The sequence below is a fragment of the Schistocerca serialis genome, chromosome 7 (assembly GCF_023864345.2).
Source record: "Schistocerca serialis cubense isolate TAMUIC-IGC-003099 chromosome 7, iqSchSeri2.2, whole genome shotgun sequence".
NCBI classification, from domain to species: Eukaryota; Metazoa; Arthropoda; class Insecta; order Orthoptera; family Acrididae; genus Schistocerca; species Schistocerca serialis.
Window position 1 is genome coordinate 95,169,431 of NC_064644.1, and position 14,394 is coordinate 95,183,824.

The 14,394-nt window shown below is 39.0% G+C and overlaps 1 protein-coding gene across 1 annotated transcript in view; it reads right to left on the reverse strand.

The window, feature by feature from the left end:
- The window catches only part of LOC126412344 (small conductance calcium-activated potassium channel protein-like), a 233,803-nt gene that overhangs the window by 177,066 nt on the left and 42,343 nt on the right, over window positions 1–14,394 (reverse strand). The gene's annotated exons all lie outside the window — the stretch shown is intronic.

Below are 14,394 nucleotides of genomic sequence, written 5' to 3' on the forward strand. Positions count from 1 at the left end.
CAGGGTAAATGAAAGTATTACATCCACACATACTGTAATGGTCAGGGAAGTATAATTGTAGACATAGGTCAGTAGGCATACTGAATGTTTAACCATATCTTTAATAATTACATATGGATTAAAGATGATGCTACCCCATAGCATTACTTTCGTTTGTGTGAGTGAGTGAGTGAGTGAGTGAGTGAGTAAGTGTGTGTGTGTGTGTGTGTGTGTGTGTGTGTGTGTGTGTGTGTAGAGGAGGGCAGAGAACAACATTTGGTAGATCAACTGCTCTTCTTACTCCCACAAACAATATGTTGTAGAGACTGAAACTGATATGACAGAAAGACTGCATTTCAGGCCATTCTTCTTAACAACTGGCATCCTCTAACATAGTTAATATCTGTATCCTATCCATTACACATTAATAAATAAATTTATGAATATTTTATTTTCACTTTTGTACTTCTCTTCCTCTTTCATCCCTGTAAATCTTGTAGTCAGATGACATAATAACATCTATCCAAGATTTGATTTTTCAGTTGTCAGTAACATAATGAGACTGATATGTAGCTTTTGCAGTTTTCCAGATGTCCATCACTTTCTTTTGAAGCATAGTGTGCTGGCATTATTTTGTTGTTGACAGCAAGTCACTCTGTAAAGGTGCTATGCATTACAAATGTTAGTAAGAAATTGATTTTAACTGAGACACAATATAAGCCTTTTTTACCATGAATTCTTCAGGAGAAGAGTATATGTTGCTAGTTTTCACAGATCTTTGACTGTACAAGCAGTCCTTATTTTCTCAACAGTTGCATTAAAGCACAAAATGCTTCTCTAAACATGGTAACTTATCGTCCTCTAAGTATTGTACTTTAACTTCTTCCCTGATTGTATATTACAGTATTTTATCAGTACTCTTACTCCCATGAATGTTCTTGTAGAAATCTACAAAATGTCCGAGTGACATTTGTTTATTTGTTCAGACATCAGCTAAGCCTTACTAAGGAAATTTTCTCAGCATTTTTATTTATAAATTCTTACCCCTGAAGGAATGTATATGCACAACAGTTAAGAAGAAACTGACAAATTATACATAATTTTACAGCTTCATAGACGTTAAAGGTATGATACATTTTTCTTCTCTCCAATCACTTTTTAAGTGTCAAGTCAAATAACTGTACCACAAAGTAAAAACCTGGATACATGATGAAAAGCTCAGAGTTCAGTGCAGCAATTAAGTTTAGTTATAAAGGAGAGCAGGCAGAAAATATGGTGAGATGCTGTATTTATTGAGACCATGTTCTAAATGTGGTTTCCATATTGGATGTTTTCAGTACAGCACTAGAACACACTGGTGACTGAAAACACATGCTGAAAAGTAATGCCTTTGAATTCTGTATGTGAAAACTCTTAAGGCTTTTGAAATAAAACAGAAGTTATTGACATTCTACATCTATTTCTCAACTTAATCACCCTGACAGCTAACACATTTCTCCCAATGAGAGACCACTTTGTTGATACTGTCACTATAGCATGTTTGACTTCGTTGATGGAGTCACTGTCTCACCTCTGCTTGCACTGCTTCATTACTATCACAGTGAACTCCTCGAAGGTGTTTTTTAAGTTTTGGAAACAGATGATAATCAGATGGAGCCAAGATGGGACTGTATGGAGGACGATCGATAAGAGTGAACCAAAGGTGTCAGACTGTTGCAGATGCCACAGTGCTCGTGTGTGGTCTTGTATTATGCTAGTCCTCCATGTATGGACTAATTCTTCGACTCTGAAACTTGATTACAGCACACCGTTTCTCACACACTGATGTAGTTACATTACACACTGTTACAACTCTGAGCCCTCTAGCAGCAGAGGGTTGGAAATATGTAGACATGAGCAATAAAGATGTAGAATGCTAATAACATCTGTTTTTATTTAAAAAGCTTTCAGAGATTTCACATGAAAATTTGGAGGCATTACATTTCAGCATGGCCTTGTACATTCTTGCAAGCCCTCTTCACATGCACTACGTGTGGTGCCTTATTCTCCTCAAACATTCTTCTGTGCGTTTGATGTAGGAGGAAGACACAGTGTTCCAACGGGCTAGAGAAAGATGTTCCATTTCTACTGTACCTTGTTTCCCTGATAATAGTGCACATAGGAGATGTCCAAGAAGACAATCCATTCACACAGTACTCTTTCCACACAAATATCTCTATAAGGATACTGCAGTTGATTGCATCACTGTTGGATAATTTTTGAAGTAATTTTCAAGAACAGAGTTTTCAAGGTTCTACATTCTTCTACCCAATGTCTCTACAGCTGATGGTCTGGCCATGTACAACATTATATGAATGAACTGTATACAGTATGATTACTTTTACAAATTGTATAAACAAAACTATTCTGCACAAATAGTGTACACACTGCTCTCATAACTGCACAAAATGTACAAACACATCAATAAAAAATTTCATTGCTATCAAATTTGTCTTGCATTCAGAAAAGAATTTTTCATTATTTCCTCATAGAGTATGGTCGTTTAGTGTGAACAGAGGCTCCAAAAGAGTTACTCATCTGTTTGAAATATTAAGTCTTTCATCGTCCTGCAAACTTCAAATTTATTGATTGTTCCTCTTTTCAACATCTAATCTTTGGTCTGCTAAGTCTGCAAAAGATACTAGGCTTGTACTGGACCTAGGATCTTAACAAATACGCTATTCCTTTCCAATGGAGATGTCCACTTGTGGTGAAATTGTATGATTTCATCATTTAGTCTGTACTCATTTAGTGATTGGCAGATATCTTTCAAACAATTAGTTAGACATGAAATACAGTCCAATAGGAGTACAATTCACATATATGAGTAACTGCAGTATTGTATTTGCACTGAATATGAGACAGAGTTTCAACCCAATTGTAAACTGTATCTGAACCTGCAATCTGTTGGCAAAATTTCTTGTGATATGAGGCAGGTGATTAATGTCAACTATTTGCCTCTGTTGTTTCCATAATCCAGCACATACTTGAGAAGTGAGGCATAACATAGATCAAATGAGTTGCATTCAAAATTCTAGAGAAATATATCACACTGAAAAGTGTGTGTGTGAATGCGCGCACATGTGTTTGCTTGTTTTCAGTTGCTAGCATAGTCAGTAATTTCAGTTTGTGACGTAAGTGCTGACACGGAAAACCATGTAGGCATTGTTAATGATTGATTACCAATTTCTTGGGCCTGAGATAATGGGTTTATGTCAGTGTCATTTACATGTTATATTTAGGTGCTTGAAGGAGAGAAAGCGCAATATATGCATTTTCTCGGTTAGCTGGGTGATCTGGTGGATTTATATTTTTGTTAGGAGTCTGTTTGTATGCAATACTTCAAACAACTGCTCTGTGGATGGTGTTTAGTGATCGATATTCTTGTTACTGTCCATCATCTTTCATTTGTGACAGTATAAAATGGTTTTATATATGCTCCTTAGATATAAACATACACAGTATTTTTTAAACCAATTAGCATTTGAAAGTGAGGAAGCTGGACTGCACCTGACAGCAATATGCCAATGGGTGCTATACTGGCAGTGTCAGCTTCCACTGTGTCACCACTTACATTGCTCAAAGCATTGTGCTTTTCAGTTCTCAAGATGGGAACTATTCTGGACATCTGTTTCAAGATAAAACATTATTCTGGCCCTAATAGAAATTAATAATATATATATATATATATATATATATATATATATATATATATATATATATATATATATATATATATGGTACATTAATTTCAGATGTATGCATGATTTTTGCAGGAATTGAAGACTATAAAGCAATTTTTTTATCATCATGGACAATGGAATGGTGTGGTGGCTGCTTGCAGGCATTATTTGTCACAACAAAATTACAGTTTCAGACATTAAACATCAGGTGTCAACTAATCTAAATCAGACTACAGCAGAAGTAGAAGAATCATTCTAAATTGATCTTTAGTACTTGCTCTCAAAATATCGCCACTTCCAAACTTTTGAAAAACCAAACTAATATCATTATGACCTACTTCAGCTCACGAGGCTGCACTAGCATGGACTCTACTGATTGGTTGAAGACAGCAATCAGATAAAAAATTAGTCACCACTGTTCTGCTTACCTGCAACACACAGTAACAGCTGCATTTCACTGTGGCACAAAGTGGATAATGATGCAGTTAACATAGACATTGTACTGCTGCTACAACAGCTTATGCAAGGAAGAAGGAAGAACTGAGATTAATGTCTTGTCAATAGCATGATAATTTGAAACAGAACACAAACTTGGATTATGGAAGAATGGGGAAGGAAATTGGCTATGCCCTTTTCAAACGAACTATCCTCACATTTGTTGGAGAGATTTAGTTAAATCACAGAAAATCCTAAACCTGGATGGCCAGACAGGAATTTGAACCATCGTCCTCCTGAGTGTGGGTCCAGTGCGCTAACCACTGACAACTTATGCAGGATGGGCAGATTGCACATCTACCTTCTCTAATGTTTAGCGCATTGCTACAAGTAGTACCAGAAACTGCCATTAAATATGTATATCTGAGGACATGGAGGTGTGTATTTTTGCCTTCATACATTTCTCATGGCAATGCAAACACAAGCAAATTTGTATGAGACTTATCACCTTGTGGTCTTTGTTAAAATAATGGCCAAACAGCAACACCTCTCTGTTAGACAGTGAGATGATTTAGTCATGCTGATTCAAAGTACCCATTTCTCCACAATCAAGTTGTCTGAAGAGCCTCAGTGCCTCAGTGGGCTTACATCTAAAGGTAACAGACATTACTGTCAGCTTGGCATGCCAGCTGAGCAATTTTTCTCTACTCAGTTCATGCTCAACCACATGGTCTTGACAGTCACCGGTAATTTTACAGGCTTTCTGAAGATGAAAATAGTATTGTGCACAAATGACTCTTTTTCTGATTTATAACTGTTATCTGAGTGAGTTTCTGGTCCGCTAATTTAGATAAATAGCTTATTGTCACTGCATACTCTGTCAGATGATTACACCACATGCCAAAGAGCAGTATGTGAGCATTTCGAGCTGTACACCATGCCATGATAATCAAATATAAAAAGGATATTAGAATTTAAGTTCTCTTAAGTGAAGAGATCAGCTGCAACAGAGTGCAGGGACTGGACAAAGATGAGGCACGATATGGACTGTGGCTTTGTTGACAGAAATAAGGGCTGGTTATGGTTCAAAAACCCATAGATGAGAAGAGCAATGAAGACTTAACACAAGCTCAGATTTTGGCAGAAATGGGATGACGTCAGACTGTGTCCTGGTATTTTTCATAAATGATTTAGAAAACTTAAATCTGGACGGACAGGTGGGGGCTGAACTGCCATTCTACTGAAAGAAGTCCAGTGCCTTACCACTGTGCTACTTCACTCAGTTTGTTGAAGGTACCATCTCAGGATTCATGCTGCATGTCAAACTGTGGGGATAGGTATCTTGGCTTTTTCTAGCTGCATCTGGCATCTTCAGGTGTAGCATTATAAATATCACTCACGGTGATTTTAGTATGGTATTTCTTTGTGCAGCATACTCAAATTTGTTTCCACTCAGGTGATACAATTTGTAATCCAATATATAATTTGACTGCTTATTCATTTAAATTTAATTTGTAGTTTTCTTTTTCTGTTCTCTTTAAAAGACCCAATACTTTCTTTGTATTTGTCAAAACAGCAAACAGATAGTGATAACAGAGTCCCCCTTCTTGAATAATTTATTTACTCTCTGAGAAGGATCCATCTGTTAAAGGAGAGTTCTTCTCCTCAAAATTTCATCCTGTTGGAATAATTGTTTGCTCTGTGCACTTCGAATTAAAATAACAGATTTTCTTCTGTTGACATTAATCTGACTAACGAATCTGTCTAAGAGTTCTGGCACCTCTCGCTACTTGTGAGCACCACGAATACTGGCAGGAGGGGTGGCGTTGGGAAGGTGGGCGAGAGGGACAGGGGAGGGGGGGAAGTTATCCTTGTCAAGTTGGATAGAGTACACTATGCTTCTTAAACATATCAGAACTTTCAGAGCACTGGGAGCCATACTTCACCACAATTTCTGTGAAACTAGTGCATGCTCTTAGTAATACCAGCCTGACCATTTTCTCTGGCAATTTTATGGAAGGTATATGGCATGTAAGTATAAATTCATCAGGTATTAATTAATACCATAAAAAGGTGGAACCTCTCTTCTTCGGAATCACGACACTGCACTTGCTGGCACCTGTTCTACCGGAGCCATTTAGAGTGAATCAATGTTCTCACTGATGACAGTATACTCATTCATAGTTGAATAGCGACATAACATGAAAAAATCACAGGACAAATGATCAAGAAATTCTCACCATCTAGGTTGCAAGAACCAAGATGTTAACACCTTCAGGGTATGAGTGTCAAATCTTAACAACATGCACCTCCCACTTTTCTGCCCCTAAACTACTACATTCTATACAATTTGCTGAAATATTCGATTAATGAGTGGGAATTGTCTTATGTTTTATTATCGAAGACATTCTTCAAGCATGCTGCTTCAGGCTCATTAGGCATTCTCAAGTAGACCTTCTCAAACATTAACACGATTTTTAAGGAAGCATCTACATTTACATTCATAATCCACAAACTGCTGTGAATTACATGCATGAGGGTACATCCCATTGCATTACTTATTAGGATTTCTCCTCATTCCATTCTTGTACCGAGCGCAAGAAGAAAGATTACTTGAATGCCTCTGTGCATGCTGTAATTGATAATTAGTCCAGTCTTGCTTTCCAGTTACCACTGGAGCAATTTAATTAGTATTTTCATGAATTCATCTAGCTCCTCAAACTTTGTAAGTAGCCTTTTGAGTGATATTTGATGTCTATCTTCAAGCAACAGAGTGTTGAGATTTTCAGTGTTCCAGTGACACTTGTCCACAAGTCAAACAAACGTGACCATTCATACTAAATGTCCTACACTCTTGAGTAACGTTACAAGATGGTCATATGAGTATTCTGTAAGTGATCTCCTTTGCTGATGGACTGCCTACCAATGAATCACCTACTTTACCTACGATTGAGGCTGTGAGATTATTCAAGTCCATATCCCCATAGACAGTTACAGCTAGGTATTTGTGTGAGTTGACCGATTCCACTTGCTGACTGAACATTTATGCTGTTATTTTCAGACACAGGTAGTACTTAATTACAGGTAGTTGCATAATCTCCAAAAAATCTAAGTTTATCATTAATATTATCAGCAAGGCTTGTAAGATCCAACATGGACAATAAGGATACCAATACACTTTCCTGGGACTTGCCTGAAGTTACTTCCACATTTGTTGATGCCTCTCCATTCAAGAAGTACTCAATCCAGTCACAAATTTCCCATGATATTATATAGGATCATACTGTTTATCTGGTACTGAACCAAAAGCTTTTCAGAAGTCAAGAAATACTGCATCCATGCAGGGGTGATTCTAGAAGTTGGCCAATGGGGGGGGAGGGGGGGGGCTAAGGGGGTGGAGAGGGGGAGGGGAGGGCGGGGTTTGGGGGTATGGAATATAGCTTAACAAAAGGAGAGTTTGGGTCCTCTATTGACAAACTGGTAAAATTTGGTGCTGCTTAAAGTAGTTTTTCGTAACTGATTCGGAGTTCACGGTAACAAATGTGTATTAATAAATAAAAAGATGCCTATTTTAAGTTAAATGATATTTATTGGTTTGGTAGCAAGCTATTTGCCGCTCTTATTCTTTTGTTAAAATTTATTTGGAATACAGTGCAACCTATATTGCTACATAATTATATATAAAAAAAAAAAAAAAAAAAAAAAAAAAAAAAAAAAAAAAAAAAAAAAAAAAGATTGAATCTTCTGGAGTGATATATTCGCTGATTTCTGGAGTCATTTTATCCGGTGTAATATGATGCTCAATGGGAGGGGGGGGGTATAGCCCCTATAGCCCCCCCCTCCCCCCCCCCTTGCCCCCACTCCTGCATCCATCTGATTGATTAACTTAAGACTTTCAAAGACTTTCAGGATGTCACATGACAAAAGTGCGAAAATATGTTCCAAGATTCTGTAACATGCACGTATCAGTGACATTGGATGATAGCTTTGTGATAATTTCTGTGTGGAGACTACACAAAGTGGAAAAGAAATTCCCTAACAATTCCAAGTGTGAGGAGGAATATGATGTCAAAAAGCTCCAGATAAATTAAGGTGAGCAGGGCAGGGAGTGAAAGGAGGTGCCGGATGGGAGGGGGGGGGAGGGGGGGGGAGGGGGGGGGGGGGAGGCCAGCATACCACAATGATGACTGTTTTCCTCTCACTTAAGGTATATGTCATCCATAAGCAGTAGTTTAATTAAAGTGTGAAACTTGGATAATTAATGTGGAATAATATTCATATAATTAACACATTTTGAGGTATCAAGTATTTATAAAACCCAATAAAATTCAATTTCAATACTAGGTTAAAACTGCACTATTCCCTGAGATTTTATGAAATTCCTGAACTTCCTCGAGATTTCCCCAGTGTTTTCGGGTAAAATGTAATTCCCTGATAATTACAGGTATTCCAGAAGAATTGTCACCCTACTTGTACTGCTGCTCTTGTAGATGGATGTGACCTGTACTTCACTGCTAGATCTTTCTATGGTAGCTGCAGTATATTATGGCTATAAGAAAGGCTGGCTCAGCAAATACTGTACAGTACATAGCAGGAATTAACTGTTTCCTGGGGCCTTGTTCGGTCTTAACGACTGCAGCTGTTTCTCCGTGCCACCGACACTAACCTCCACATCACTTATCATTTCAGTGGTGTAATACGTGAACTGGGGCCCTTTCTGGACCTTCCCTACTTTCTGTCGTAGTGGACTATCTTTTACTCTGGAACTATTGTCGGTGCCCGTTTGGATCAGTTCTTTGGTACATCATGATAAACAGTCAGTGTGTACACTGAAAATTACAAAGCTCTGTATATTGTTATTTAGAATTCCCTGAATCTGAACAGAGTGCAGTAATGTTCTCAATCTAAATCTGAACTTGTGGAGTGAGGGACTTCGGAGAAAACTAAAGTGTACTGTTTCAGTTATTACTATTAGATCTAAGGTGTCTGTGCATGAGAATCTACCCTACAAGCAGACTCTCTATTATATAAGACAGTTAACTGTTACTGTTAATATTAATTACTGTCATGGTCAACTTGCTGTTTGAAACTGTACAATGCAATAAAACTGGTTCTGGACATTCCTAGCTGTTTGATAAGTTCTGTTAGCCTTCTGGAAGATCTTGTCATAAACTACATGATAGGATTCCACTTATCCCCATGTATTCTTTCCTTGTAGTGAATACCAGGAAAGCAATGCAAGATGATCAATGAGCTGCACTAATATTCTTAGAAAACAATCTGTGTATTGTCAACATCGAACTCCATGGTCAATAATTCAAGAAGTCTTAATCGCATTTATTATTATTATTATCATTATTATTATTATTATTATTATTATTATACTGCCAACCGGTTTCAACCCGATGTAGGGGTCATCTTCTGAGCATTTACACCACTGGTCGGCTGCTGGTGATGTCACTCCTGTCTACATAATGGCAGGAAACATTGAATTATTGATTTATCATACTAATCACTGCTTCTCTCCACAACCATGTTGTCCAAAGAACTCCATGGTGCCTTACTGATGACTAAGATTATTGTCTGAAGCACAAGTCATCTGATGGAGTCACTAGCCTCTGAATCTCTATAGTGTCACTGCATGTTCTAATGTACCCTTTCAAAGAGAGACAGTTCAGTAGCTCTTCTGACTCAACATTATAACTGATCTAATGAACACCTTACTGTCCAGTGGAATACACAAATGACAGGTACTGCATTAAATTGTGATGTCACAGTTGTGAAAGTGGCCAGTCACTGCTTTTCTTACATTGTTAGGAAATCATCACTGGTCAGGATAATAAATAAGGCAAGAATTTTAGAGTTTAACATCTCTTTGACAACAAGATCAGTAGAGCATAAAAGAATGGACAGGGAGTCAGTGGTGACATTTTCATGTAAACTATGATTGAGGGAAAACTACCTGTAGATGGCCTGAGGGATGCCTGAATGCTGCTCCTCCTGGATTCAAGTCCAGTGATTCAACCTCTGCAACATCTTACTCAATTGTCAAACACAGGTTCTGGCAATAGCCACAGTATGTGGAATGTTTGATAACAATACCGAATAAACTCAAGGTATTGTGAAAGGGGCCTGAAGGGAAAAAAAGTGAGGACAGGAACTCATCTGTGGAAACCTTACTCAATGAGGCCACGGAACACCAAAAACATAGGGTCAAAGCCTGCCAGTACCTGAATTTAACCTGCTAGACAGCCTTCCCTGTCAACATTTCAAAAGTGTGCTTCATGAAACACCACTGGAATCAAATGAGGATTTAATGTTCTGGGTGTACGCAGTGTGTGTGGTTGTTTGAAACATGTGTGGCATCAACAAGCAAGTGTGTCAGCTGATGGTAGGCAGGTATTGTAACACTGGAATCAGACACCTCCACATATCCTGTCATTTTTTAGTTTTTAACTCTAGCTTTAACAATAGTGTCATTTTCCTACACCTTATTTTGTATGTTTTGCATTTTATTAATTTTTTTCCTCTCATTTTCTTCTGAAAATTGTCTTATTCTTTGTACCTACAGTATTTCTTAGATATGTCAATTGACTGCCCTCACTGACGAAGACAACGGTAAATGCTGCTCGGATGGCTTAGCTGCATGTGTTGACCTCTATATTTTTGATGCTCATTTGCATCACTAAATGAGGTCTGCAATCAGGATTCTTATCCTTAAATTGTTCCTCTGGCATCTCCTGCAATCTTTCGAGTTTTATGGGATTGTTTTGAAAGATTTTGTTAGTTATCATTATACATATGACACTTTGGATGGAGAAACAGCAAAAATGACTTATCTCCTCACTCGTGCATCTCATAAAATGCCAATAACAGAAAGATAAAAAAAAATTGAGCTCATACAGAGGGTTACAGGCAGTTGCTCCTCCCTCATACCATTTGTGGATGGAAAATGATAATGGGTAAACCCTAGAGGTGCCTGAAGTATCCTCCAACATGCACCCTAACACAGCTTGCCGAGTCTAGAACTGCAGAATACCTTGACACCTTCTGCCATTGACACATCCTAATTATCTTGTGACAGGAGAACTAATCAACTACAAATCTGGCTCAAGGAAAGACTGGATTTAGATGTTTAGGGAGAATGTTCCAAAAAACCATGAAGCTGTTAAAAGATCTAATGGTTAAACAGTCAGATTTCTTTGATACAGGAAGCGTGTGCTCACCTAAATCATTTATGATCAGGTTACAATCCAGCAAAGGCAATCCTTTGCTGATAGAAGCGAGACCATTCTCTGTTGTGCTGCTGCTGCACTGGACCGAGCAGTGTCCACATGTAAGACAGCTGTACTTCTCAACAAGACTTATGGCTGCTTTATACACTGTCTGATCAAAAGTATCCAGACACCTCTATGTAATGCAGAGCTGACTACTAGATAGCATGAGAGAGGGATAAACAAGTATAAAAGGAAGTGGTGAACATTAGGTCGTCAGTTGAAAAGCAGTAACACCAGAACGGATTGGTCAGGAGAGCTCAGTAACGTTGAAAGTTTGCTGGTCATTGGATATCACCTGAGTAACAAATCCATCAGTGACACTTCAACCCCTCTAAAGCTACCCGAGTTGATTGTTGGTGATGTGATTGTGAATTGTAAATGCAAAGGAACAACCACAGCTAAACCAGGGCCAAGTGGACCTCATGTACTAATGGGCTGGGACCACAGAGCACTGAGGGGAGTGGATGCAAAAAACTGCATGAAATCAGCAATAGGGATCATTTGTACACTCTGAAGAGCTACCAGCAGTCCACATAGCACAGTGACTGCATAGGGAGTTAACATGACTGGAATACAATAGTTCAGCAGCTATTCATATACCACACATTTCTGTAGTCACTAATAAGTGACATTTAGGGTGGCGTAAAGAGCAATACCACTGAACAGTGAATGACTGGAAAGGAGTGATTTGAAGTGATGAAATGTGCTATAACCTATTGCAATTTCATGGAAGGGTTTGGGTTTGGTGGATGCCTGGAGTATATTACCTGCCTTATGTTTAGTGCCAACAGTTATGTATGGAGAAGGTGGAATTACTTTATGAGGATGTTTCTCATGGTTGTAGTGTGGTCCTCTTATTGAGCTTAAGAAAATGATAAATGTGGAATGATATGAACACATTTTAGCTGTGAATGGTACAGGAACATTTCACAGTCAATGATAATTTTTATCAGCATAACAACAGAGCTTGTCAAAATACAGCATCTGTGAGATAACATTTTGTGCACAATAATATTCCTGAAGTGGACTACCATGTCCTGAGTCCTGACCTAAACCCAGTGGAACATCTTTGGGGTGAATAAGGATGCCAATGCTGCTCCAGACCCCAGCATACGAGGTCACTTCTGTGTTCACAATATTTGAGGAAGAATGGGCTGCCATTCCTCCACAAACATTCAGACACCTCACTGGATGTGTCCCCAGCAGAGTCAAGCCGTCATAAAACCGAAGGACACACATACTCCATATTAATGCCTACTAATAGGTGTCCAGATACTTTTGACGAGATGATTTCTGTTCATCACCAGGCCGATGACTCCACCGTGAAGTAGCTACAGCCTGTTGCCATTGCTATTTCATAATGATAATGAGCCAAATAACTTGCTACTTTTTAATTTCATTTAATGTTGCAAATTTCTAAAGCTAAAGTCCAAACAATCTGGATGCACAGTAAGAGTTGATTAAGGACTGGGGGACATTGTTGCAAAGTGCCATAAAGTTATAGAAGACTTGTCTTGTCAGACTGTTTAGTCTCTTTACTTAGAGGACTCTGTGGACAGAGATCATTTGCTTCAGACTGGATCTGATCTAGCACAGGCAAGCCCGAGTAGAAGCTTTACCATTATGGTGGAGGATTTGTATGTTCTGCACCTACGAGATGACTCATTACCCTCTTTGTAATTTTATTTTGTGTTGTGAATTTATGTATTTATGGTACAAAACACTTTGCTTTGAAGAAAGGGTGGATGAAGAAAGGGAGGGAAGGAAGAGAGATAAGGTTTAACATCCTGTGGATGATGAGGTCATGAAAGACAGACTGGAAGCTCCATTTGGGGAGAGAAGAAATCAGCTGTGCCTGTTACAGGAACTGTTAAGACATTCACCTTAAGCTAGGCTTACCATATGTCTGGGATTAGCCTGAGCAGTCTGGGTTTTTTAGTGCTGTCTGCAGTAACGTCTGAGGTTCCAAAAATGTCCGAAGTTTGAGAACGTTATGACTGGTGTGCTTTTCTTCTTTTAATTTTAGACCTGTATGTTGGACACTGCATTTTTAATATTCTCTTATGACTGTGCCTCTCTCAGCTCAGATCAAGTGCTGACATCGATGGGGAGGCACGGCTACCAGTTCAGCCACAATTTTTTATTCAGTCATTTGGCAAAACATCAGGAACAATGTGTTTATGTCGCTTTCATGTGTGTTGTAACTTTTCTACATGCTTTTGATTGTATTATCCCTATTCGTGTTTTGTCTCATTGTTTAGCAATGGGCAAAAGAAAGTGTGACTTTAACTATAATCTCCAACAGGAATACAATTCCAGAATGAGATCTCTCTGCAGTGGGGTGTACGCTGATATGAAACTTCCTGGCAGATTAAAACTGTGTGCTGGACCGAGACTCGAACTCGGGACCTTTGCCATTCACGGGCAAGTGCTCTACTATCTGAGCTACCCAAGCAAGACTCGCGCCCAATCCTCACAGCTTTATTTCTGCCAGTACCTCGTCTCCTACCTTCCAAACTTTACAGAAGCTCTCCTGCGAACCTTGCAGAACTAGCACTCCTGAAAGAAAGGATATTGCGGAGACATGGCTTAGCCACAGCCTAGGGGATGTTTCCAGAATGAGATTTTCACTCTGCAGCGGAATGTACACTGATATGAAACTTCCTGGCAGATTAAAACTGTGTGTCAGACCGAGACTCGAACTCGGGATCTTTGCCTTTCACGGGCAAGTGCTCTACCATCTGAGCAACCCAAGCAAGACTCGCGCCCAATCCTCACAGCTTTACTTCTGTCAGTACCTCGTCTCCTACCTTCCAAACTTAACCGAAGCTCTCCTGCGAGAGCTCTCGCAGGAGAGTGGGGATGGAGCGTGAGTCGTTCTCGGGTAGCTCAGAGGGTAGAGCACTTGTCTGCGAAAGGCATAGGTCCCGAGTTCGAGTCTCGGTCCGGCACACAGTTTTAATCTGCCAGGAAGTTTCAGG